At 41.0% G+C, this 12,321-nt stretch overlaps 1 pseudogene; it reads right to left on the reverse strand.

Annotated features, from left to right (window-relative positions):
* Window positions 1-9,064: 9,064 nt before the first annotated feature.
* Window positions 9,065-12,321, reverse strand: LOC147292069 (uncharacterized; annotated as a pseudogene).

Genomic DNA, 12,321 nt, shown 5'->3' on the forward strand with positions numbered 1-12,321 from the left:
AGCATTGGCCTTTCTTAACAATGTTTTGGTTTTTTTTTTTGTCTAAGTTTTGGTTAAATAATAGGAATATGAATTTTGATTATATTTTGTTTTTGGAGTTTTGGACAATAGTTGATGTTTTACGGTCTCCTAATTCAACTTGTTGGTTTTTATTTTATTTTTATGTCATTGGTTTAATCTTACTAAAGATGTTTACAAAACCACCTTTGGTAATGTTTTGTGGGTAAACCCACATGGATTCAACAACCTATCATGGATCGACACGTGGCCGGTCAGATCCAACTTCAAGCCTTGACTTTTCAATGGTTAAACTTGGACCTCCACGTCATCACATTTTCATTGCCAGCTCAGATCAACTTATCCTGGCGGATCCTTCACACCCGATTCGACCCAATCTGAGAATTTTCTAAGAACTGAGTGTACGTTCATCTTTTCTTGGTTATCGCAGTTCGGTTAGGCTCGGCTTTGGTGACCATCATCTCAAAATCCAAGTCGCAACCGGATTTAACTACCTACCTGATCGGCTCGGCCTACTTATCTATGTTCGATTCGATCACACATGGGTTTCACGTCTACACATGAGGATATGTGTTCGGGTCGGCTCGGCCTCGAATCGCTATTCCAAGAAGATCACGTTGGGACGAACTGCCATACTTAAATGCACCTGACATGACTCTCTGACAGATGGGATATCCCAGCTCACAGCCATGACTATCAGGGCATCCCACTTAATCTTCCATCCTTGCATTCAATCCAGCATTGAATGCAAAGGAGGTGGGTAGCTGTGCATGCTACTATTCATGGCCGAACGCGTGACCTCTTCTCAACCATTCGCCCACATGCAGGTAACTTACCCTTCACAACTTCCCTTACCTATATAAGCTGACTTATATACACAAAAAGAGCATGATGAATCACTCTCATACACAAACTCTTACTCACCAAAAGTCTATCAAAATACACTCAACTTGCTGAGAATAAACCCAGAACATCTTACCTTATTCTCTCAAGTTCATCACTTGTTCTTCCTCATTCTCATTCAAACACCTCCAAATACACATCACTGACTTCATCATCGGAGCGTATTTGGCAGGTACCACACTGGTCCATCTCCTTTGATCTTGTTTTTTATGCAGGAAGATCTCAAATCAACATCCACTTCATTATCCGGCAAGGCTTCTAATCAGTCAGGTCATCCGTTCTAAGTTGTTGCATCTGTTTTACGGAAATTTGCATCGACAGATTGGCGCCGTCTGTGGGAAAATCGTCTTCAGCCATTATGTTCATCACCACAAGTGTTAAGTTCTTCCTTCAACAAATCACCAATATCGCAATCCCTACGCCATGACTACTATTTTTCATGACAACAGCTTTTCCTCAGGAGGATCCCAGAATAATCAATAACATGAGCCTGAGACACCTGACAAAACGAGAAGAGCACAACTTGTTAAGGCAACAAAGTCCAAGAGCCCTCTGAAGATCAAGGCTGCTCACAAGCTCCTCAGGGAGAACCAACGACACCTAGCCTCAGGGGATCGGCTGAGACCTACCATGGTCATGTCTGACCGGCGCCCGGCAGGCGAGAGGATCACTTGCCAATTGGTGAACGAGAGACTCGGTGACCGAACGGAATGCTCGGCGGAAACTGCTCCCGAGTCGACCACACCCAACATGGAAAACCTTGTCCGAACTTTGGTCCACCAAATTCGGAGTGTCTATGATCGGCTCGGCCAAGTCGAGATCTCTAGGGATACCTCAGCAGAACTGATCACGGGGAAGAACTTCCTCTCCCATACACCAGCATAATTATGAATGTTGAGGTCTCTCAAGACACCAAACCCCCCAAGATGGATCAGTACGACGGGGCCAAGAACCCCTTTGATCATCTTGACAGCTTCAGATACGCTATGGAGGCCCGCTAGGCGTCTGAAGTCACGAAGTGCAGAATCTTCCTTTCAACTTTGAAAGGATTGGCACGGGAGTGGTTCTGAACCCTCAAGCCGAACTCCATCGACTCTTTCTCCGACCTTCGAAGGGTCTTCCTGACGAGATATCGAGTTGTATCTGAATGACTATACAACTTGAACGATATGTCGCTGATCAAGCAACAGGAAGAAGAAAGTCTCAAAACCTATTTGATCCACTTCAACATTGAATACACAAAGTGCGAAGATTGCGATGACCAATCAGCCAAGAATGCTCTTATGCAAGGTCTGCTCACCGGGAGACTTCGCTCCCATCTGATGAGGAACCCTCCTTCAACTTATGACGAGCTTTCTGCCGAAGCCACCAAGTGGGCGCGAGCAGAAGATTATAATGCTCAGGTGGAGGCCCTAAAATCCAAGCCAACCTTGGTCAAAAGGAAGGAAGAAGAAGACGCAAGCCCCAAGCCTCAAGTCCAAACCAAAAAGACCAGGACTAAGGAGCGACGCCAATTTCTAGGCAAGGGGCCTAAGTTTGTCCAATACACGGAATACACCCCTCTTAACACCAGCTTGGAAACAATTTTCTCCAAGATCAAGGATCAACTCCTAGTTGTTAAGGAGATCAAAGGCCCGCCCCTAGATCAGATCAAGAAGGGCATTTTTTGCAAATATCATTTCAATCACGGTCATGTCACAAGTGATTGTTATGCTCTCCGTGACGGAATAAAGACTTTTACCCGGGCAGTAAGATCAATCAATTCCTGACCGGCGAACCAAAAGTACCAAAGGCCGTTCTGAAGAAGCCCACAATACTATTGACGTCCGGGACGACTGGGCTTCAGTCACCTTCGAGCCGAACGAGTCGAATGAGATCATCTTCCCGCACTATGATTCGGTGGTCATAGTCGGTAAAGTGGCCGGAATCACCATCGCTCGTTCGTTCGTCGACGGAGGAAGTTCGGTCAACATCCTCTACCATTCCGCGTTCGAGCAGATGGGGATCGACAAAGATAAGTTAGAGGCTGACACACCAGCTCTGATCGGATTCGGAGGTGAGGTAGTCCGACCCCTCGGACACATCTACCTTTCCCTTTCGCTTGGGAAATGACCGATCAAAAAAACTTGCATGACGTATTTAATCGTCGTCAAGCGACCGTCAGCTTACAACATCATCCTGGGAAGACCAACTTTGGTCGGTCTCGACTGCATCATCCACTATGCCAACCTGCTCATCAAGTGTCTGATGGGTGATGAGCGCGTAGTCATCCAGGGAGACCAGTGTTTAGCTCGGTCTTGCTACACCACTTCTATAAAATAAAAGAGCCAACTGCCGAACTCCCAAGAACTTGACTCCATGGCTGATTCCGACAGATGGCTGAGGGCAGAGACATTCGAATTCACGATCGAGCCGAACACAGATTCCCTATCTCTCCCAGCCGAGGCTTGGGAAGAGTTTAGCGTACGAATAAAATAACTTTTAGCATATCCAGATCGACATAGAACTTCAGCATTCATTGTTAGAAAACACTCTGAGCAGAAAAGAGGAAAAACAAGAATAGTATTTAATTTTAGAAGATTAAATGATAATACTTTTGCATTTAATTTAAACCTAAAGCAAATATTTGTTAGCTCACCAATTTCAGCAATAAGTTATTATAAAACAAGACTCTAATAAGTAAGCCCAGTGTAAGTAATAGTAATGTAAATCAACAGGTTTTTAAGGCTACTTAGACAATTAGTAAGGAAACTCACGAGCAAGTATTAGAAAAGGCTAATAAGCTAGTTCCTTATAAAACACCAACAAAAATTATTGGTGAAGATTAATCTTCATCACTTGGAGTAAAAATAAGGCAACTCCCTCTCCACCTTCAGCAGCAAATATTTAAAGAGTTCTCAGAAGTAGCTACAACTTTTGCAGTTAGAACTACAGAAAGCACTATACCAATCAATTACTAATCCTAAAGCACGCATAGACATAGTCACGTAGATAATACCACCATGTTTTTGTGCAAGACCAAATTTTTGTGACTGCAGCAGTTCATATAACAGTATAGCACTAGCACGCATCAACATGCAGGACAATGAACCTTGGCATTTCAATTATGAGCATAAAGGGAAGCAAGAAGTAGTTAAAGTACTCCTAAGCTACTGATTGATTGTGGTTATCTTAGTCAATTATATGTTTCTAATAGTGACCATCTTCATCAATTCTCTTCCAAGTTCCAGTATTTAGTAGATTTTCTAAGCATTCCTCTAGAATGGTTTCATGATAGAGTCCATAATCAAGCTTATCACTTAGCAGTTTTTAGTAAGAGCAGGCATTCAATTACTTCTATAGCATGATACAGGTGGACACCAACAATTGAGCATATCCAAAGATTTCGAGAAGGAAAAATTATGCAATTTGACCAATTTGATGACACACGTCCTAAACTAACACTAATAGGATCGAGAAGAGGATAGCATAAGCATTTACAGTAGAGAAAAGGTTCTCAATAGCCCTTTCGGGCCCATACTTCACATGGGCACAGAATCACGGGAAGCTTTTGAGAAACTTACTGCACAGTTAGAACATCAGATACAAGCAGAAGAATACAACGATCATTTTTGGAATAATCTCACTGGCGAAGTGCTCCACAATATCGAAAACATGATCCTAGTCATATCCAGAAAGAATTTTATGTCTTCTCATAATTCAGCAATAATGGAGCACTCTCAATTATGGAACAATCTTCAGCAAAAGCAAGGCCATGCAGTAATAACAAGATCATCATCCAACTACTTTAGCAACATCACCTTTATTTCTTAAAAAAGCAAGTCAGCCTACGACAAAAATTTTTACTATTTGAAAAGACAAAGCAACTAAACTAGCTGGACCACCACAAATAAAGTTTTGCCCTTATTGGTCTTTCCACAAGACAAGTGACCTTATTGTAAGTCAAAATCAAGTCAAATACCTGACCTTATTGTAAATAAAAATCAAGTCAAAAATCAAGACAAGTGTTGAACTATTTTGACCCTCTAGCCCAAAAAATAACTTTTATGACCTTTTGCATTTAAAATGTCAAAAATACCCTCCATATAAAACTTATTTTTTTACTGTAGTTTTTTTTTTCTTTCTCTTCCCCAGCCAACCACTGCCTCTCCCCTCGCTCCCTAGCTCCCTTCCTCCCCAGCCAACCATTGTCCCTCCCTCCCTCCCTCCCTCCCCACCCAACCACTGCCCCATCCTCATTGCACCACTCGTTGTCCCAGCCGTCGACGCCCCCATCCTCCGCCGCTGCAGTAAACCCAACATTTGCAGCAAACCCAGTGGATCCAACAAACCCAGTAGATGCAGCAGTAAACCCAGCAATGCAACAGCAGTAAACCCGCAAAACCCAATAATAAAAAACTCACGTCGCCTAGCAAAACTCACAAAAAACCCAGCAATACCATCTAAATGGGTTTTTAAATGGGTTTTTCTTTAAATGAGTTTTTCTCTAAAAAAAAAAAATCCAAATTTGGCTGAATTTTTTGTCGCCACATGGCTATAGCACATTCGACCATGTGGCGACCACAAATTCGACCATGTGGCGACCATAAATTCGACCATGTGGCGACCATAAATTTAACCAGATCTGGTTATAGCACATTCCACCAGATCTGGATAGAGCACATTTCACCAGATCTGGGTTTTCAAATTTTTTTTGTTCTTTTTTTTTATTTTATATTTGGGTTGGGAGAGAAGATGATGGGTCGATGGCCGGTGCCCACCCCATCCTCCAACTCCCCCACCGACATCTCATCTTTGTCTCTTTTTCTCTGTCTCTATGTCTCTTTCTCTGTCTCTCTGTCTCCCCTTCCCTCTCAACTCATTTAAAGAAAAACCCAAATCTGGGTTTTTGAACTTTGTTTTGTTTTTTCAGATTTGATTTTAGAGAGAATGGGAGAGAGATAGAGAGAGGAGATGATGAGTGTTGGCTGGTGATGGAGGTCGCTCTCCATGGTTGCTGCAGCTTGCAGGAAGAAGGAAGAAGATGGAGGAAACTGTTGCTACAGTAACTCGAAGATGGACGAAACAACTGCTACAGTGTATTTGTATAAGGGTATTTTGGTCTAAAAAAAAAGAAAAAGGGTCATAAAAATTATTTTTTGGGCTGGGGGGTCAAAATAGTTTAAGAGATATTAAGTGCAGATCTCGAAGGATAGCTCGAATCGGCTCGTCTGAGTGGGAGCTCAGCTCGCCCCAGTCCAGCGATCGGCCATACTTGACTTCCTCCGTGCCGGTCCCACAGGCTGAACATTGACCAGGGATGCAAACCGGTCCGTCAAAAGAAGAGGTCGTACAATCCAGTTCGATATGCAGCCATGGCTGAAGAGGTAACCAAGTTGCAAAACAACGGGTTTATCCGGGAAGTCAATTATCCCAATTGGTAGGGCTGGGTTGGTTTGACCGAAAAACCGAGACCGTACCCGAAACCGTTCGAGCCGATGCCGAAAATAACCGTACCGGAGAAAAACCGTACCGAGATATCGGTTTATCAACCGAACCGGTATATTCGGTTCCGGTTTAGGTTCTCAGATCTTAGAACCGTCGGTTTACCGAACCGAACCGAATATATATAACATTTAATTTAAATATTAAATTTTATACATTTTTATACCCTAAAATACCTTTCTGTAATACATTTATATACATTTCTATAATTTATATAAAATATATATAAATTTATAATCCCTAAAGTCCTAAACCCTATAATTAATAATTTATATAATAAATTTCTATATAAAAACTAATTAAAAATACCTTAAACTAATATTATACTATATCCTAAACAATTTATACCATATAACTATAAACTGAATACTAAACTCTATATTCTATTCCTATATCTCATACCCTAGACTCTATTGTGTATTTTAAAATGTTTAAATCATATACCTTATAAGGCTTATTATATCATATACCGATATAATTGATAATAATTCAATAATTTATAGTTGGTATATAACTAATAACCATAGTCTATAAAAATGTTTAGTATGGTGTAATATGATAATAGTCTATAACTAATAATTATAGTCTATATAAATGTTTAGGGTATAAAAATGTATTATATAAAGTATGTTTTATATAAATTATAAAACATATGTAATACAAAGTAAAAAATTCAAACCCCAAACCCCAAAATCCAAACCCTAAACCCCACCCAAACCCCAAACCAAACCCCAAAATACCCTAATGTATAAATTTTTAATGGATTTTTAACTTTTTTGGGTCAAATGAATTTTTAAAACTTAAAAATCAGAGTTTTTTTTTTTTTTAATCTTCTCTTCTCTTTCTTGCCAACACTCTCATTTCTCACTTTCCCTTTCTCTCCCCGACCTCACGCTCGCTCTCTCTCGCCGTGCCTTTGACCGGCGGTATCTCTGTCGTCCGGCGACTGATGGAGGCGAGACCACCTCCGAAATGCTTGCTTCTCCCTCCTCTCTTTGCCCATATGTTTTGATTTTCCAGAAAAGCAAGGATTGCGGCGACTCGAGCTGGGGCAGAGCCGAGCCCTTTGCCGGTGATCTCTGTGCTCCGGCGGCTTCGCGACTTCCCACCACCCAAATCTTATTCTTCTCGTCGAGCTGGTCCCTCTAGTACCTTTCCTCACGCTGGCGACGCCCCACGGCGGCGAATCGAAGCCACCCAGTCCGACGGGTTCTCTGCGAATCGAAGAGCAGCTCTCTCTCTCTCTCTCTCTCTCTCTCTCTCTCTCAACTCAAGCCGGTCAAGGCCCATACCAAGCCGAGCCGACCCGAAATTCCGGTCCGACCGAGTGCCGGTTTACCGGCATTTCGGTTCCGGTCTAGGTAACCAAAACTGCCATCCGAGGGGGGTCCGGTCGGTTGCCGGTTTGGGGTTCTCGGTTCGGTAACCGAACCGAACCCACCCCTACCAATTGGCTTGCCAACGTGGTCATGGTAAAGAAGAACAATGGGAAGTGGAGAATGTGTGTGGACTTCACCAACCTGAACAAGGCATGTCCCAAAGACAGTTTTCCCTTACCCAGAATATATCGACTTGTCCTAGTTGAAATCCTGGACAGGCCTAGCACCGTCAACGAAGAAGCCGCTGTCATGCAAACTAATGCCGAGCCGAACAGGATGATGCCGATCACCGACTACTTGGTCTCCGGGATTCTTCCCCCGAAAAGAGACTAGGCACGTCTTATCAAAACGAGGTAGGCTCGGTTCAGCATCATCGATGGTCAGCTCTACAAAAGAAGTTTCTCCCTACCCTACTTGCAGTGTGTCACACCCCAAGCAGGTCATGATGTGCTAAAGGAAATCCATCAAGGGATATGCGAGAACCACTCCGGAGAAAGAGCCATTGCCTACAAGACGATCAGACAGGGTTACTTTTGGCCTACGCTGAACAAGGATGCGGATCATTTGTCTAGCACTTGTGTCAAATGCCAACAATTCGCCGCGGTTCCCCATCAGCCTCCTCAATTGCTAACCTCTATATCCAGTCCCTGGCCATTCGCGCAATGGGGACTCGATCTGATCGGCCCTATGCCGAAGGCGAAGGGGCAAGTCACAATGACCGTAGTAGCAGTCGACTACTTCACCAAATGGGCCAAAGCTAAACCCCTAGCCACCACTACACCCGAACGGATGGAAACCTTTGTATGGAAGAACATCATATGTCGGTTCGGCATGCCACACACCATCGTCGCGGATAATGGCAAACAGTTCGACTATAAAAAATTCAGAAGTTTTTGTTCACGTCTGAACATCAACTTGCGCTTCGCCGCCCTTTACCATCCGCAATCAAACGGACAGGTCGAAGCCATCAACAAGATCATCAAGAAGACCCTGAAGTCCAAACTTGATAATGCTAAGGGAAATTGGCCAGAACTCTTGCCATAAGTGTTATGGTCCTACCGAACTTCCTATCACACTTCTACGAAGGAAACACCTTATGCATTGGCGTTCGGTACCGATGCTGTTGTTCCAGTCAAAATGGGGACCCCTTCATTCTGAACTGGCACATACAACCCAGAGGCCAATGACACCGAACTTCGGCTCGGTCTGGACATAATCGAAGAAAGGCGAACTGATGCCAATCTCTGCCGAGCTGTCTACCAACAGAAGGCAGGCAAATACTACAACAAAAGGGTCAAACCAAGAAGTTTCAGACTGGGCAATCTCGTCATGAAGAAGAACCCTTTAGCCATCAAGGAGAGCTCATTCGATCCAAACTGGACTGGACCCTACAGAATCACAGGCATAGTCAAGCTTGGCACTTATAACTTAGCCACTCTGGCCGAGAAACCTTTCAAGCATAGCTGGAATGCTGAACACCTCAAAATCTACTACTAGTAAATGTAGTTAGGATCGGGGATTGTCCGACCTAACATTCTCTCAATCAATGAAAAGAGGAACACCTTTTTTACCCATTCATTCTCAAGTTTTTTAAAGGAAACACTGGGGACTCTACTCCTATGCACCCCCAACAAAAAGGAAAGATCTAAATGTTTCATTCAAAAAACAACAAACTGACAGACTCATCAGGTCTATAAACTCTTGTGCCGAGCTGGCGTGCCATTTTCGGCCCGATACTCGGCATAGTACAGACTAATCAGGTCTATAAAAACCCTTGTCCGAGCCGAATTGACTTCCTACAGTCCTAACATTCGACAGGAAATTTCTAAAGAAAAATATCTTCACTCAAACTCTCATCGTGCATATCGAACTGATCTGAAAGTAAGTTTGAGGGCCTGGACCGCTTGGTAGATTGCTTACCTATCAAATTTATGAATATATATTTTATTAATTAATTAATCAAATACATAAAGCAACAATTAATAAAATAATATATTTGCAAGAAAATAACAACAAAAAAATAAGTTTAAAAATATGACAAACCTGAAGACACATAAATGAGTAATCAAATAACATTGGTTGATTAAGAGTGCCTTCAACACCAGGAGCTGTGGGAAATCGATCGATAAGGAAGTGTGTGGCTTGACATAAAGATGACATATTCAAATCTAGTCCAATTGATGGGCCGCTCATCTCTTGTGCTTGTGAGTTAGGTTCCTTGAGATCTATTAAGAAAATAAGTAATAATTAGAGTGACATAAGTATAAAATAATAATAAAAACAACAAAATAAATTAACAAATGTACTAACCTTTTCTTTTAGATGAAGCTTTCTTTTTAGAGTGTCTTGATTCCAAAGTATTCTTTATTCTACCTTTACTTCGACATTTACCCCTTTGAATTTTTGGGTCTCGCAAAATAGGATTTGCACCATCTTCATTCACTTGATTACCAATATTTGTATCACGTACAATTTGTTCCAACATATTCTTGTTCAGAAACGACACCAGACTTTCCAATTTTGAATAGCTTTAACATTTCAGACTTCACCAATATTGTGTATGATTGCTTGTTCCTTGCACCTTTTGCTATTATTCTCTGTGCTATATGAGATAACTCACTATAATGAACCATGAAAGATGAGCCCAAATCACTCAAAATTGCTTCCCTATGTGAGTCAAAATCAATAATATATGTAACATTATTGCTCCATCTCTTCAAGTAATATTTAGATGGTAAACTTGACAAGTCCAAGTCACGGAATCATTTAATGCATGTGCACAAAGAATCCCATCAAATTCAAACTTTTTACAACTACATGTTACCGACTGATCAAAAGGGGTATATGTGAATGACCTTCTTATCTCTCAAGTCCATGATTTCACAACACTATATCTACATGTTATGCCATCATCACTTTCTAATTCCAATCTCAAATCCAAAATTTCTTATACTCATCTTGGAAATTATAGAAAATCTTACTAGCTTGTATACTTCTTTGATGCTTCAACCTCCACATTCCATGCAGACAATAAATTACGCCTTGTTTGTTTACATTTAATCTCTACAAGCCTTTCCTTTTCTCTTTGATCAACTAAAGTTTTGTCATATTGCACAACAAACTTGCGAAGAATAAGGTTTCTTGAAAAAAACATTTTCAGAAACTTATTTATGCTTGCACTTCTCTAGGTTGTTGTCATGCCTACAAAAAAAGAACAAATTGGTTAAATTTTATCATTCCGTAAACAAAACAAAAAAATCATAACAATTTGTATTGTTGTCATACCTCCACAAAAGTGGGATCGACCATAAACTTGTGCCCATTTCTCGCGCAATCCATACAGACCATTTAGCCAACGATTTTCTCTCAATTCATAATCATTCAGTAAGGTTTCCCAACTTTCTTCAAATTCTTCAATAGTCTCTGGATCATATATGCATTTTTTGAAATCTTGTGAGAATGTCTTAAACTTAGCAAAAACTTGAGTCAAAGTTCTTTGCAGCATTCTGATATATATGCCACAAACAAAGCCTGTGATGGCATTAGGCAACCCTTCACTAATTGTAGCAGAAATTGCTTGTGCTTGATCTGTAAATATGTATGGTTTCTGTTTTTTTTCCTCCCATAGCTTGTAAAAAAACTTTGAACAACCATTTGCATGCCTCTATTGTCTGTCCGTCTAATAAACCACATCAAAATAGTACGGTCTAACCATGATTATTGATCCCAACAATTGGAGCACAAACCATATTGTAGTTGTTTGTTTTGATTGTTGTATCAAAACACACTACATCACCAAATATAGCATAATCACGTATTGACTTCCCATCACCAAAAAAAAACAAAAAAAAATTAACCACATATCTCATTCTCATTGTTTGTTCGAATTGCATAAAACAATGACTTATTTTCAATTTGCTTTTGCTTAAAATATTGAGGTAAACATTCTGCATCACCTTTTTAAAAAAAATTTGTGCGCCTTCTATTTATGAAGTTGTTGCAATCCACCTGAATGAAATTTAAATGTTAAGGCCCTCCTGCTTCTGTTGTCATGTATGAGAATATTGTGATGGTCTTAACCCTGCAGAGTGCATTTGATTAATCAATCCAGCTTGAGACGGTTCTATTTTTCTTTGTGGCCGCAAAAAATGTGAACTTGATATTGGAGCAAGATCATGGCCGTTTATGCTCAGCTATGAATTTTGTAACAGCATATTTTTCATCTTGGTTAAATCTAATCTCAAGCATTGCCATGCATCCACATCTTCTTTCTTCTCTTGTTTTCTTCGGAGTTGCTTTTTTACTATAGAAACCTTCAGAAGAGCAACAAAACTGTCTTTTCCACACCAAACCAGTACTATCTTTATTTAGTCTAAGCCTCCTCACACTAAACCCAACCATTCTAGCATATGAATTGTAATACTCATGTATGTGCATCTTTATCATTATCAAAAGTCATACCAACCACTGAAACATTGTCGCAAGTAATTGCCTCATTGGTATATGCTCCACTTTGCTCATCTTCTTGATCTTCCAT

The sequence above is a fragment of the Dryas octopetala genome, chromosome 3 (assembly GCF_963921425.1).
Source record: "Dryas octopetala chromosome 3, drDryOcto1.1, whole genome shotgun sequence".
NCBI lineage: Eukaryota > Viridiplantae > Streptophyta > Magnoliopsida > Rosales > Rosaceae > Dryas > Dryas octopetala.